Source organism: Colossoma macropomum, unplaced genomic scaffold (genome assembly GCF_904425465.1).
Source record: "Colossoma macropomum unplaced genomic scaffold, Colossoma_macropomum, whole genome shotgun sequence".
Taxonomy (NCBI): domain Eukaryota; kingdom Metazoa; phylum Chordata; class Actinopteri; order Characiformes; family Serrasalmidae; genus Colossoma; species Colossoma macropomum.
The window spans coordinates 10,601,764-10,615,059 of NW_023494800.1; positions in this window are offsets into that span (position 1 = coordinate 10,601,764).

Here is a 13,296-nt window from a genome sequence, read left to right on the forward strand (position 1 = left end):
AGCAGCTCAGTTATTTCTTTCTGTCCATTTTAAGCCACACTCTCAGAAATAAAGGTAGTAAACTGTCACTGGGGCAGTACCCCACTTGTGGTACCCTCAAGGGTACATCTCAGCACCTTTAGTCAGGGAATCTAACTGTACCATCATCCATTGACATTATAAGTTGACTCCACACACCCGTCTCGTCTTCAGGCTTTTTATTTTATTGTTCTGTTTTAAAACAAAATTATGAAAAAGGTACAAATTTCTCCTGGAAAAAACTTATTTAAGGTTCACAATTGGACCTTAAAACTGCTGTTGTACCTTAGAGGGCACATTTACATTGTTTGTACCTTGATGAATGAAAAATGTACCTGCACAGCACCTTTATTTCTAACAGTGCAGTGTGTTTATTTTTTTTTTGTTAACAAAGCAGTTTGTCATTTATGTGGCTTTTTTTAAAAACAACATTTTATGCCTTATTTTGAGAAGTATTTTCAGAAATTAATTAATTAACCATTTCCCTAATAGTTGGTGCTTCAATCATTCATTCTTATTTCAAGAAATTTTGTATTAAATGAAGTTTTCAGAAAATGCTTAAAATAAGATATGCTATTTTTGCTCATTTCATTGAGCCCCTGTCCCCATATGTTTCCTTTTGATTTTGATGAATCCTTTTCATTCTTTCATTCTGTAACACAGCTTTAATATGCTTCAATGCTTCTATCTCAATAAAATATTTACTGGTTTTAAGATATTAAGATAATTTCCCGCACATTTTTTAAAGAAATTTTATTAAGTACATTTATCTTACCTTTGGCATTTTTTTACCATTGGCAGAATTTTAACCTTTTTCTTGACTTGCTTTTATTTTTCCTTATTCAAGTTGACCTTTCATTTCATTGAGCCCCTGCCCTGTGCACTGGCCTGGAGTCTGGAACAAGTAGCCAAACTTGTAGCTTAGGCAACAACTCCATAACTCTCCATCACAATTCAATTAACCAGCACTGACTTCATTTTAGTTTGACAAAAGTCAGTCATTTTGGCAGCCTTTCTTCACAGGATAACAAGAACATTTCCTTGCAACTTTCAACTTGAATTGAAAACAATTAACTTGAAGAACTTTTGCTGACCTATCAACGTGAGCTAGAACTGGAACATGTCTAGTCAGCCTTGTGAAGTTATCTGAAAATGGTGAATGACAAACTCCAAAGCATAGTTCTCAAACATTTATGCAGGTAAGACATTTATGCCCCAAAACTGAACTCACACTGTGAGATGGTGAGTCACTCTGACTCTTATATTCCCTTTCAGCTGAAGTTTGACTGACCGATTCCTCCAGAGCCTCTGCTGTTTGAATGAATTTCAGAGTTAGAACTGACAGGCTTAATCCTGTATGTCTCCTTAGCTGTTTGAAAGGCACATAATCTGTACATTTTCAATGATACTTAACTTATACTCACATATACTATTCTCCTCCACAGTTTGAAATTGAAAGGCTGCTGAATTCTAATGGAGATATATATTATAATGCAGTATAATCCCTTTCTGAGCCGGTCTGCCAGCCTTAGCTTCACTATGTTTGCTTCTTCGCTGTACTGGAAAGATATCAAACATCACACTGCTAGACTGCAAACACAATGGGACATGCGCGGTAGAAACCTCTACCATTTCATTCTTGTGGTTCTTGACTGAAATATGCATAAATTTACATTATGCTTTAATTCTGTTCATGTATACCCCCAAAAAACCTTGGTCATCATAACAGTCATCTTTGAGTGTTTGAAACAGTTAAGATTTTGGGTTTGTCACGCTACATCTATTATTTATACTTGCAGTGACCAGCGGGAATGTGACCTCTACATTACATTCTGAATTTGTTTGGCCAAGGACTCAGACAGGCTAGTCTACCTTACGAATTCATAAAAACCTTAAGGTTACATTCACTGAGACAGAGAAAAATGGTTCTTTCACTCTATTTTTCCACCTTATTTTGTTTCTAAGCTTTGTATGAGGTACAAATGTTTTGTAATAGAAACATGTCGCAGATGCAATTCAACTTTTTCCAAGAACATGCCAAGCTCACATTAGGACCTAGAGCTTGCAAACAAATGTATAATTGAAAAATGAATCTTTTTTCATTTCGATGGATCCTTTTCATTCTTGGTAACACAGCTTCAAGCTGCTTCAATGACTCTTTCACCCAGGGCTCTCAAGTCTGATGAACAGGAAAGGTGAAATGGAAACACTTCATTCTACCCGATGGTAAATATCAGATCAAGAATGAACACAATCATTCTTGACTCTCAAGTGTCAAACAGTTCCACTCTGAGACACGCTGACATCTGACCTGCTCTCCTACACTTGGGAGTGTATCTTTTATTGATTTGTTCTTTCTCTATTTTCTCTGGTAATACATCTAGAAACTCTGTATACTCAGAATGCTACTTGATAGGCTGTGATAGTGATGTAATAACACCTTTTATCAAGGACACACAGTCACTGATGCAAAGCACCAATAGCTTTTTGTGTGCTATTAGCACCCCCTTGTGGAGAATCTTTAGCCTGCTAAATGTGAGTGAGACCAGTTCATTGTACAGTAAGCTAGCATCACATGATCCATTCTAACCATCCATTCAGATTTTCAAAGGTTCTTTAGAATACTATACACACACACACACACACACACACATACACACACACACACAGAAAAAAAAAGGTACATCTCAGTACCTTTAGTCAGGGAACATAACTGTACCATAATCCATTGAAATGATATTTTCTAAGTTGTATTGACTCCACACACCCCGTCTCGTCTCCAGGCTTTTTATTTTACTGTTCTATTTTAAAACATTAGGTTATGAAAAAGGTACAAATATGTACTTTTACCTGGTAAAAATTTATTTAAGGTTCACAATTGGACCTTAAAACCACTGTTGTACCTTTGAGGGCACACTTTTAGGTTGTTTGTACCTGCACAGAACCCTTACTTCCAACAGTGTATGAGGTATGTTCACAAGTCGCTTTGTCCACTCACAGTTGTGAGTCTTTGGTAAAAGAATTTCAGTCTTATTAGCTGCACCTGTCAGGTTCAACATTGTTCTATATTACGTGTCTTTCACTACAGAAAAATCTTCAGTCTGAAGGACAGAACTGAGATGTTATATGCAGTATATTTAATGCTTAAAATAAAGGGGCAAAGTTAGTATGATTGCTACTTAAGGTAGCTAGGGTTATAGCTAGATTGGTCACTTAAAAAATGAAAGTGCCAACAAGAAAAAAAAGCATTTTTGCTTTGAAGCAATAACTAAAGTTGCCAAAGCAATAAAATTAATTCACTATAATACTCCTAATCCAGTGCCCTCAAACCGCAACACTGTGCTTGACTGTAGTAAAACTGAAAGGCATAATTACACTTTGTAAGATCGGAAACAAAAAGTTTTATTCATTTACTTCATTAAGATCAGTCAGATCATCAATAAATAAATCAGCTTTGCATCTTTTTTTCCTCTGGCTGAAATTTCGTGAATCTTTAAGTTTTAAATACAGGTTGAGTCATGAGCTGTATGCAAGTCCAATTTAAGTCACAAATCAGGTCAACATGCAACTCGAGTGCTGTACATGCACTCTATATGTAAATAAAACACAATGCTTTGATGTTTACATAAAACATCCCCTGCATTTCTTTACTTTTATTCTTTTGACAGGGTGCCCTTACGCAGAGAAACTTGCAAATTAACTATGTTAAGGCCTTTTCAGAGTGCAATTTTTGCAGACAAAAAACAAAACAAAACAAAACAGAAGTTTTACTTTCACATTTAGTCCAAACCTGACGGACAGCGATACTGCATACATTTTTTCCCGATTTTCTGCATGGTACAGATTCAAATTCATCCTGACCAAACAGGGCTCCATTGTCATGATTGCAGCCCAAACAAATGTGATGGTGGCAGAACAGCTCATCTTACTTGTAGCACAGCACAAAAGTTCACATGACAAGCAATGCTTACAAGAAAAATGATGAATTCATCATCACTGCTTCTCAAATAAATCCATGTCTTCTTTCTCTTTCATCTTCTTCACATCAGTTTTGGTGTGAAGGTCCACGCGAAATTTTTTTTTTGGTCTGAAAAAATATCTTACTTAGTATGACCAGGCCTTTACAACGGTTAGGGGTCTAAAAGAGGACTCATATTAGTGTAGCATGCTGTGCCAGCCCAAGCAGGGAACTGAGTCCCTGCCTACAGCATTCAGAGCAGCAGTATTACTCACTACAGTACACTAAACATTAGCAGAGTCAAAACAATAGGTGGATCCTTGGACACATCTATGAATGCATCTTCATGGGAAGCCTTTTAATATGTATATGTTTTTTGTAACACCAAGACTCAAGAAGGTGGATGTAAGTACAGAGCTTCAAAAAAACATTCATAGTCTGGAAAGATTTAAAGACAATCCAATGTCAAGTTCATGGGGAAAAACTGAGAGAGCAAAAAATAAAAAAATAATTGAATGAATAAATCCAACTAATATTCTAGAGATGAAAATCAAAGAAACATAATGATTGATACCAAAAACAGCTGTTGTGTACTCCAGATGCAGGTGTGTAGGAGGCACAGCCAATGATCTGTAGGTCAGGGGACCGTCTGTGCTGATAGGTGCTAATGGTTGAGGACAAATGAGTACTATTAACTCATTAGACCTTTTAAGGTAGTACTGTCAAAGTGTATGTATCATATGTTCTGTAAGTTTCCATGTTTAAAACTATAATTCATTCATTGTGTTTTAAAAATTATACTGTATTTATGCCTTCTGATCGTAGTGAACAGGGCGGCATAATCTATAGGAATATTAAGAGGAATAATCCCTTTCATAAGCTTCCAGTGTATGAAGTATGCTTAGTTATCAAATCAAATCAAATCAAATTTATTTGTATAACGCTTTTTACAACTGATGTTGTCACAAAGCAGCTTCACAGAAATCCGTTTAGAACAAAGTTTCAACATGAACTGTAAATCCTCCAGGTGAGCAAGCCAGGGGCGACAGTGGCAAGGAAAAACTCCCTCAGAGCTGAGGAAGAAACCTTGGGAGGAACCAAGGCTCACATGGGGGGACCCATCCTCCTCTGGTCAAACTACGTACAAAATTATTATTCTACTAATATTAATAGTAGTAGTAGTAATAGTTAGGAGGTAGTAATAGTTAGGAGACTTCAGTGTAGAGTGGGCAGCCAGTCCAAGGCAGGTGGCGGTGACTGGGTTGTGGGTAACTGGTCTGAAGCGGGTAGCTGGAGAGCTCTACAAACAATCATCCAGCAGTGTCCGGCCGGACAGGTGGGCAGTCGTTTTCTCGGAAGAAAGGTAGGGAAATGGAGTTAGTTTAGTTATGTATGGGTGTATGTATAGTAGTATGTAAAACATTTCCAGAGTGTGGCTAATGACTCCGGCAGATCTGACTATAACAGCTTAACTAAAAGGAGAGAACCAAAAGGGCACACAGACACGGGAGCACCCTGAGACAATCTGGCATCCCTCCGCTCCACCGTCCACAAACCTGAGTGATGGCGTGTGAGCGGCGGGACAACAGCACCAGTCCCAGTTTACTATAATTCCCTGCGTCCGTGGACCCCTGGATCTGCTGCCTTTATCCAAGGGGAAACATTAGCTACCAAAAGCTAAACTAAACAAGTGAGTTTTCAGCCTAGATTTGAATATTGCGACTGAGTCTGAGTCCCGAACATTTTCTGGAAGATCATTCCAGAGTTTGGGGGCTTTATAAGAAAAGGCTCTTCCCCCAGATGAAACCTTCTGAATTCTGGGAACTATTAAAAAGCCAGCACTCTGTGATCTGAGTAATCGTGGTGGCTCGTAATGGGAAAATCATATATTCACAACTTATCATATATTCACAACTTTTGTTGGACTTAAAGTTAGTTCAAAATATGGAAAATATTCCATTTTCTGATCATCATGCACTCCACCACACCTTTAGATCGCTTTCACAACTGAGAACTATTATTTTAAATGGAAATATCCACATGTAGCTAAAAGTCTAATCTAGTCTAAAAACTGTCTGCTAACCAAGCCTTTGTCGTATAATGCATTCAAATGAGAGTTGAGCATGTAAGCTGTGGGGCCTCACTTCAATGAGTCTCGTAACTACTCCAATTACAGACAACAGATGCAAATTGGGACATAGCCAGAATGAAAGAAAAAGAGAAAGGAAGTCTGAAGATTGGCCCCATGCTATGTTCTGCCGGCAGGCCTCAGAAGGGTGGAGGAAGAATAATGCAGTCACGGCATGGAATGGGAGTAACCCTCAGGAGGTGCTTACACTAAAAAGAGAACAGAGAACAATTGAAAGCTAGGAAAAAGTGTGCCAGCCCGTTCCACAGCTGCTGAAACGAAGGAGGATGATGAGTGAGATGTTGAATATTAAGCAAATGTGAAACCGTTTGACTTGTATTGCATCACCCATGCTTGAAGAGTGTAAGACATGCTTCATATTAGAGTGCAATTGCAAAAAAACTGCTCACTGCCACTTTATAAGGTCCAATTATGATATAGGCACATTTTGTAGCTCTACAATCGGAAAAGAATTAAACTGAAAAATACTCCTTTTATAAGTATCCAGACACTTTAGACTAGTACATGGTAGAACCACTTTTTGCTTGCTTTGAGTCTGTTGAAGTAAGTTTCTTTGTACCTTTGCTGAATGGCACACACAGTATTTTGAATTCTGGCCAAAAATCTCAATTATTTGACATATCATCACAGACCCTATCCCAAATTTTACCTGGATCACTCTGATGCTTTCAGGCAAACTCTTTTCTTTGGTAGTAGCTTCTTTCTAGCTGCCCTCCCATACATATGTATATCATCGCTATCCAAAGAAAAATAAACATTTCTGAAATGGGAAGTTTACAAAAGTAAACAGACCAAAAAGTTCCTTATTTCACAAAGCTAGTTTATGTAGAGTTATTCCATGTAGTTTTCTATCAACTTTTGGTCACACGTTATTTGGATGGTCCCCTATAGATGATCTACAGATACCTGAATTATCATCCTTTCTGATGATACTAAGTTGATTATCAACATTATGATTAGGGTGAGGTTTAGGAGTTTAGTGTGAAAGTTACGTTTAGGAGTATGTATAGGTTTACTGTTGGAGTAAAGTTGAGTTTAGGGTTAGGAATACATATATGTTCTGTGTTTAAGTTAAGGTTTAGGTTAGGTTTAGGAGTAGGTTTAGGTTTGGGGTTGAAGTTGAAGTTAAGGTTAGGTTTAAGGTTAAGGTTTGATTTAATTGATTCTTTCACACTCAACTTCAAATTCAGTTGCATTTAATAGAGATTTAGTTGAATGTTACTTAAAGACAGACTTAGCATCTACAAAGCATCTACGATGGACCATCAAAATAAAGTGTTACCCAAGTTTCGACTGGTGTGCTCATCACACAATTTTCACACAATTTAAAGGAGAGCTGGCATGCTCAAATGATGTAGAAAAGTAAGTGAACAAAAATGGAGACACATTCTTAGGACAATGATGATATATATGTCCAACCCAACTCCAAAAAAGTTTTGACAGTAGGAAAAATGTAAATAGAAACAGACAGTAATGATTTTCAAATCCTTGAAAATATTGAATACAGGTCAAAAAAGACATTTTTTGTGGTGTGTACACCAGCATTCTCTCCTCTCTCCATGCTGGAGAGAGGCGGTCTTTAAAGTGTCTCTGCTCCTCCCCTGATTAGCCACAGCTGTTTTGAATCAGGGAGAGAAGCAGCTTGCACGAGGGAGCGGTCATGGTGGCTTCACTTCTCCACTGTCACGATATACATGCTTAATCAAAATTTTGATGCCTGCAACATGTTCCAAGAAAGTAGGGACAGAAGCATGTTTACCACAGTGTTACATCACCTTTCTTTTTAACATAGTTTAGTAATTGTTTGTGAAATAAAAAGACACCAATTGTTGTAGTTGTAAAAGCAGATTTTTTCCCCCATTCTTGCTCGATAACGGTCAGAACAGCTTGTGGTCTCTGTTGTTGTACATTGCGCTTTATAATGCATCACACATTTTCAGTGGGAGACAGGTCCAGACTGCAGGCAGGCCAGCCTAGCACACACAAAGATGCACTGTTGTAACACAGGCAGAATGTTACTTGGAAAAGGAGGCATGTCCCTGAAAAAGACATTGTCTAGATGGTGACATGTTATTCCAAAATGTGTATGTATCCCTCAGCATTAATGCTGCCTACACCCCTATACCATGCCAGAAGCTGGCTTTTGAACTTTCTTCTTTCCCTCTTTGGCCCAGAGAACAAGACATCCATTACTTCCAAAAACAATTTGAAAGCTGGGCTCATCAGACTACAGCACACGTTTCCACTTCAGTCCATCTCAAAAGAGCTTTAGCCCAGAGAAGTCGGTGTTTGTGGATGTTGCTGATATATGGCTTCCACTTTGAGTAACAGAATCTCAACTTGCATTTGTAGATGCAGCTATGAACTTTTTACTGACAAGGGTTTTTTAAGTATTCCTGAGCCCATATGGTTATATTCATCACAGAAGCATGTTGGTTTTTTAATGCAGTGGTATCTGAGAAATCAAAGGTTAATTGGCCTTGCCCTTTCTCTTGATTCTCCGAACTATTGTAATAAAGTCATGGACTGTAGATGGCAAAATCACTAAATTCCTTGCATTCCTATGTTGAGAATATCACAAGACAGGGGGAGGTGGCGGGCCCAACAGCAGAGTTCTTGGGCGTTTGTTCATTAGTTTATTTTTTTTACTTTCTTTGTAGTATGTAAAATATTGATTAGCATGAGGTGCCAAAGTGAAATAAATATGGTTTGGTGTCACTGTGTGGCGTGAGCGGATGCCGGGTTCAAACCGGAAAAGGGGTGGAAAGCCGTTCTAAGAAGTGATGGGAAAAGAAATGGCGGGAATGGCAAACAAAGGAGACACCACAGAGTGCTCAGACAAAGGCAACTCTTTAAAAATAAATAAATAAATAAAATCTCAAGCTCAAGGAGAAAAACAATCTTAGAATGTGAATAGTGCCCAGCTCGTTCTTATAAGACTCTGGTATAGAATCAAGGGTGAGAGCTGAACTTCCCACAGTCCAGCTCACCAACCTCCCATGATATTTTGATCCATGTTTTCTTTTGGATATCTATTCAACCTTTTCCCTTTTAGATTCTCTTTTTTTCTTTTCTTAGCTTCAGTGCTTTTTCTTTTTACTTATTTTTTCTGTCTGTCTGTCTGTCTGTCTGTCTGACAGGGAACCATTGTTCTTAAACTGTTGAACTATTTGCTCACACAGTTTTTCACAAAAACTAAGTTTTTCATGAATTCTACTTCTACACCCAATTAAGACGACATCAACTGTTACCTATTTACCTGTTTATCTATGTTCTGATACAGGTGTTTCTGATCAGCCCACAAACTTCCCACTCTTCCATCGTCCCTGTCCCAGTGTCTTCGTCATGTGTTGCTGGCATCAAATTTGCAATTAGTATATATTTGCAAAAATAAAATTGAAAAAGGTCAAATATTAAATACCTCTTCTTTGTGTTGTTCTCTATTAAATACTTGTAAAAGACATAGACTCTATTTGTCTCATGTGATTGCACAAAATAAGTGACAGAGATAGATAATAGCTTGATAATATAATTAAAACATATCTCTATTGAGACATCACTTGATTACGCCGAGTCCTATTTTAAGTAAGTGTATCCGGTTCCCTGACACTAATCAGTGACATGCCCTAGATTGCAGCATTCGCTGTGACAACACAATAGCACACACCCAGCTGAGCTGAGCACAGCGAACGCTTAGCACCAAAGTCATGTATTCAGTTTGTCATCAGCCGTCTGTGAATTAGCCTCCCAGCTGGCCTGTTTAAAGCCATGACGTTCATAATTCATCAAAATTAGCATCGGTTAAAATCCCGCTGTTTCCCAAGCGCTCTTAATTTGGTTTGCGTGCAGGAGTTTGATATCATTCCATCATTACACCCTCCTCTCCAACACTGACACGGATGTTATGGAAAAACTTGAGTGTGCTGAAGCAGGGCTTGTGTTTTGATCAGACGGCAGCATGATGGTGCTGAGTTTAGCGTACCAGGCCTAAATGATTAATGATCACACCGGCTCATTTATTAACATAGCTGTTTACTTTTCAACCCGAGTGTGGAGCTTTCATATTTACTTTCAGAACATCGTCAAAGTCATGATAAGGCTGACATTTTCAATAGGTAAATACATAGTAGAAAATGAAGACGCCGAAATATCATATTTTTAATGATTAATTACTCAAGCGACTTAAGGGATATTCAAGTGTAAAATGTGGGCAGACCTTGCGTAAACATTCTGAAGACTGTTGCAGTTAATGAGGCAACTACTTCATAATTGATGAAGTCAAGCCTGGATTTAGAAATCTCAGCATACATGTTGATAAATTACCTGATTTAATAAAGATGGAGACATTATTTAAATGGTAAACATAAGTCAATGATTTTAAGTTAATTATTTTGGAAGAACAGTTTAATAGAGTGGATTCAGTAGCACTGAATAAAGTGAAAGTTGACTCACAGAGTTTACCATCCATAATCAGCCTTCATTAAGGAATCACTCTTTTACATAAAGTGTGGATAAAACTGGAGAACATCCTGAAGTGCCGGAGGAATACCATACAGCCCTAGGAGTTTTGTTCATAATAAGCACACCTCCCTCAGTTCCTGACAGTGTATAAATGAAGTGGCCTGCTAGTGACTGAAACCAGATTACTGCAAGTCCTGCTAGCTTGCTTCAATGCAAATGATTATGTAAATGGTTAATTGTGCTGGAAGGCACTCTGCCTGCTGTGCAACTCAGCCAAAGAAAGTAAACATGAAATTCTGTACTGCGCTCTTAACAATAAAGGTGCCAAAAAAGTTTTGGAATGATGCATTGAGATTACAGGGGAATCAGTGGGAGCTTATCACCCCCAAAACAATAAGAAACAAAATCTGAATCTTAAACTCAAATGGGAGCCTGACTTATTTACTATTCCATTATCTATAACAATGCATTTCTATTCTTGTAATGGTTTGTGTGAAAAATAAAAGATTAAATCAAACTCAAACTCCAAAGAGACCATCTCTCCCATCTCTTTCTGTTCTTGTTCTTCTCCAATAAAGCAGTAAGTGTGGTTATTCCAAGCTGAATGTAACCTGTGATCTTCTGTGCTTGTGTTTGTATGGGTGTGATAGTTGGCATTGGTTGTTGCATTTAAACTTAATTTCAGAAAAAAAATATGTGTGTGTGTGTGTGTGTGTGGTGTGTGTGTGTGTGTGTGTGTGTATGTGTGTTTGTGTGACAGGCTCTGTGTTCGTATGTTTGTACTGTAAGCACAAGTAGGCCAGCTTGTGTGTTTCCCATTGTAATGCACAAGAGCTGCATTCTATCTTACTGCATCTAACATTTGATTTTATGTTTTGAGATTGTGGGCCAATTTTGTATTGTCACCTGTTGTATAGTTTGATTGATCTCTGAGGGGTTCTGTAAGCCTACTTGTGACTGTGTTTGTGATTGCTGTGTTAGGTCAGATTGGCTGTTTTGAGTGGACTTCTCTTGAGAACAGTGAGTTGGTAAATGTGTGAGTGCACTCTGAGAGAATCCGTTATGTTGTATTGTTACAGTTGTATGCGAAACGTTTGAATGCCTGCAGTTAACTTAATAACAGTTTAAAGTAAAAATAAGTTAACACATTCTCTATGAGGTACAACCTGAAATATGGTTAATTTTGTACAAATCTTGGTGGAATTATAGTTGCATTTAATTAGTTTAAAATATTGTGGAAACATAAAACTTTTTTATGTAAAATGAAAAAAAAATCACATAGACCACATTTTATTATTTAATAGTTTTCCTGTTTTTCAACACAGCAAATAAACAGTAATTGTGCATTAAAAAATGTTCTCTTTCAAGGATGTGTCACTATCCTAGAAAAACAACAACACACAAACTGATCAGGGGCATCAAACTTTTTCATATGACTGTATGTGAGGTTTACCAGTAATATATGTCTGTACCAGGGCTACAGCAAACTAAGCAATATATAGCAATGCACCAACATGGGAATTGTGGGCCTATGCTAATATCCAGTATTATTTATATACAATCTGCCAATGGCGATACTTATGGTGATGCACAAGCATTTTTAAAAACAACAAAACTGGGACTAAATCTACCTGTATTAGCATGAAGCAGAAACATAACATTTATTTCCAGACCTTCGAAAGTGTGGAAACCCCCCACCCCTGAGACACACACCACTCCTAACTTTCCTGCACAATTCAGATGATTAAAAATACAACCCAAAACACAGCATTATAATGTGAGTTGGTCTACATGACAAGTTTTGTTAAGAGAACATTATCAAGAATAAGTTTAAAGAAACCACGTAAAATGTATAGGTTCTTTAGCACTTTAGGATTTTTTTCCTACATATGCTTGTCTAAGCCATAACTCAGGCAACAGCTTTCAGAGTCTACACACTATATTCACAGTATATACACTGTGCTTTCTACAACATAAAGCTTCAGCTCACTCTGTTACTTTAAAGGGAGCTAATATTCATGGTCAGTTGCCCCCTAGACACTTGGCTGCTTCTCATTTTTCCACAGTAACAATGAATGGTGGAGAAATTCTCAGAAGCATCAGCTCCAACTGTTTATCTCTATGCAACACTGTCCCATCTGTACAGTGCAGGTTTTCTCAAACTCAGCTTTGAATCTCAGCTTTTTTTCCTCAGTAGTGCATTAGTGTTGACACGCATAAGACACTTGTGATGTTATAGGCTTGACAGAGAAAGACGTGCCTTTAAAGACATAAAAAAGCACTGTCGATATGTTGAGCATAATGAAAGGCATTGCTGAGAACGCTGGGCATTTTGTTTTTCCATTTGAAACAGTCTTCAGGCACGTGCTTTCGATATTTTGTTTCATCATAATTCATTTTGACTCCCATATCTTTTGTGTAGACACCGATGGAAGCATGGACAGACTGGGAGTAAAAATTCACCCTGGATTTCATCTCATTCTGACCAGCCCAATTTTAAACATAGGCTGCCAATACGCTGTAAATTAGGCTAAATTTTATTTTCTCTCCAGAAGTCCACTTACAAAGTTTGTGCTGTTTATTTTTACATGACCATTTTCCAACCGTTCTTTATCCCTTAGAATTATAGGGCTGCTTTTGATACAGTGCCAATAACACTGATGTATGTAAATGACCTCTGTTCTGACTGGGAACCCTGCAAATAGTACCA